The sequence below is a fragment of the Condylura cristata genome, unplaced genomic scaffold, assembly GCF_000260355.1.
Source record: "Condylura cristata isolate star-nosed mole 26May11 unplaced genomic scaffold, ConCri1.0 scaffold00009, whole genome shotgun sequence".
In the NCBI taxonomy this organism is placed as follows: domain Eukaryota; kingdom Metazoa; phylum Chordata; class Mammalia; order Eulipotyphla; family Talpidae; genus Condylura; species Condylura cristata.
In genome coordinates this window covers 63,585,958-63,588,972 of record NW_004567110.1, presented here as the reverse complement: position 1 = coordinate 63,588,972, position 3,015 = coordinate 63,585,958, and the positions used below count along the sequence as shown (strand labels likewise).

Sequence of the window (3,015 nt, the reverse complement as noted above, 5' to 3'; positions counted from 1 at the left end):
ACTTCAGGTGTTTGATTTAGAAGTTATATTCTTTGTGTTCCATATTGTATATTCACTGTATTAAAGTCACTTTTTCTTAAAGCTTTATATGTTTTGTCTTGTTGCGGCGGATGGCAGAACCCACTTAGAGCAGGCAGGTTTTGAGGCTCCAGGGGTGCCTCTCTGTATTGAGGTGCCCTATAACAATATAACCCCACCTCTTTCTGGGAAACCCATGATGTATATGTTGATCTTTTAGATGGTGTCCCACAGGCATTCTTACACTCTCTTTAATTTTCTTCAATCTTTTCTCTTTCTTTCTGTTCTTCCTTAACAATTTCCATTGCCCTACCCTCAAGTTCATGATTTATTCTTCTGCTCACTCAAATATGCATTTGACAGCCTATGGTGAATTTTTCTATTTAGTTTCTATTTTTTTAGTTTTCTATTTAGTTTCTAGTTTTCTATTTAATTTTTCTATTTTTAGTTTCAGAATTTTATTTGGTTTCTTTTTTAGATTTTTATCTCTTTACAGCTATTTCAAGTTTATTCATATATCATATTTTCTTGATTGTTTCCATATTTTCAGTTATTTGAGCATATTAAAGTCATCATTTAGTATTTATCTACTCCATCTACCATTAGATCTTTTTCAGGAGCAAATACTATTGAATTACTTTCCCTTTAGAATGGGTCAACCTTTTCTGCATTTCTATGCCTTGTGATTTTTTTGTTGAAAATGAACATTTAAATCTAATAATGAGATAATTCTGGAAATCAAAGTCTCTCCTTTTCCCCAACATTTGCTGTTTTTTGTTTTCTATTATATATCATATATCAATATGGCCTATAATTGACCCATATCCAGATCAATCTGAAATGTATCATATCTTTTCTGAGTCTTTCCTTTAGCACATGTAGTCACTTTCTAATTATCTCCAACTATAAATTTGATTTTAAATGTCCTAGTTTTTAATGTCTGGTTCTCCAAATGGTGAACACTCACAAATGAAGTGTATATGTGGAGAAGCTGTGGGAAGGACGGCCCTTTAAATTTCCTGGAGGTCATTTTTGCTGGAGGAAGGGCTTGTAAAGATGAAAGGTGCAACAAAAGTGGCTGTCCTCCTCTGTCTGCACCACTATCATCACAAGTAGTAATCAGAGCATAGACCCCTAATACTGGAGGTCAAGGTCCTTTTTGTACAATCTTTGCTTCCAAAAGCTGTGTGTAGTATACTTCAGGAACCTATACTTAGCTGCCTTTCAAGAGACCAGAGTTGAGATGGGTACCTGTTACTGTGTTAAGAGCTGAAATTGTCCTAAATTAATTACATTTTGCTATCCAAGTGTATCCCAAGCCTTCAAAAGATTCCAGAGTTTCAAAACAGTTGCATCAGTATTTGTCTCCAAGTTGGGAGACAGATTCCTAGTGCTTCCTGCCTCACCATCTTTCGCAGAAGTTCTTAAAATGGTAAAAACAAAAAAAGAAGAAGAAGAAAGAATTAATTATAAAATAATTAGTGAGAATTGAGATAAGGCAAAATATCACAGAGTAATTATAAAGCACAAACCAGACAAAACCAACGTGTGCCTTTAGAAGTCAGGAGAGTAGTTACTTCAAAGAGTGGGAAATAATTAGAAGGAAAACTTATGAAGTGATGGTTTAGTAGTTTCTTTAGCTGGATGTTGGTTAACATGTGTCAGTTGACATTTGTCAAGCTGTCTACCTGTAATACAGGCACTTCTCCACATATATGCTGTACTTGAATAGAAATGGTTTTTCACCCCATCTCTTATTTTAATTAGAAATGAAATATATGCTAAAAAAGAAGAAAATTTAAAAACTAACTACAGGAGCCCAAAACAAAGTACCTAAGTAACTATCTTATGAGTTTGTGATAAAGATTAGACAAACTAATCATACTAGGCATCCAATAAGTAATTTCTTTAGCTCTGTCCATTCCCATGTTTTCTTTCCTGCCTTCTAACAGAAATTCTTATGATGAAACCAATAAATAGAGTGATGCTCTCTAATAGAAATTCTTATGATGAAATCAATATTCTATATCTGCACTTCTCAATAAATAGCCACTAGCTGCTTGACTACTGAGCACCTGAAAAATGCCAATCCTAAATAAGTAGCTGAATTTAAGTTTTGATTTTAAATCACATGCCTGATGGCTATTAATACTGAACAGTACAATTAAAAAAATGAAGAGTTTCTGGTCAGATGCCAGCTGTGCTATGAGCCTTGACTAACTGGCCATTAATTCCCAGAAAGTCTACCTCCTAGAATTTAAGTTCCACCAAGATAAGGATCTTTGGCCATTTCATTTACTATTGTTTACTATATTCACAATGATCACAATGCCAATATGTGGGAAGCATCAATAAATATTATGTTTGAATGAATAAAATAAGTTATTTGATTAACCCAAATTTAAACGTTTTTTATTATTTTTTTTCTTTTTTTTGGAGTGGCACTATTATTATGCAGTAGAAGTTATTAATATCCAGCAAAATTTTCATTTTGAGAAACATCAAATTCAAGAAAGATAGATCTAAAATAAGTTACTAATAAAAATTAAGATGTCTGAAGTAAGGATGCCACACCTTAAAGCTGAGTAGTGACCATTCTACCTACCAATCCCCAGGAAAAAAAATCGTATGTGTACCATGACCAGAAAGAATACAATCAGTATCCTGGGACAGTCCTAATTTATATTTGTTGACCCTTTCACTCTTAGAATTGTCCATCTCAAAAATTAGAGAGTCAATCTAAATATGGCTCAGGGTGGTAGTTAAGATATATTCAAACTAAAGTGCTTTAAATCTCCTAGTAAAATGTGTGATAGTCACCTGTATATAACCCTATTTTGAAACCTACTTTAAATATATAAGGGAAGCTTAAAAAATCCTTAAATGAGGGCCCTCCCTGGTGGCACAGCAGGTTAAAGCACTGCACTAAGAAGCTAAAGCTACTTCAGCATGAGTTCGATCCCCGCCTGCCCAGGAGGTGACCACATGGCGCAGCAG

General features: G+C 34.1%; 1 protein-coding gene across 3 annotated transcripts in view; it reads right to left on the bottom strand.

Annotated features, from left to right (window-relative positions):
* LOC101627997 (up-regulator of cell proliferation) overlaps window positions 1-3,015 on the bottom strand; it is a 34,796-nt gene that overhangs the window by 15,517 nt on the left and 16,264 nt on the right. The gene's annotated exons all lie outside the window — the stretch shown is intronic.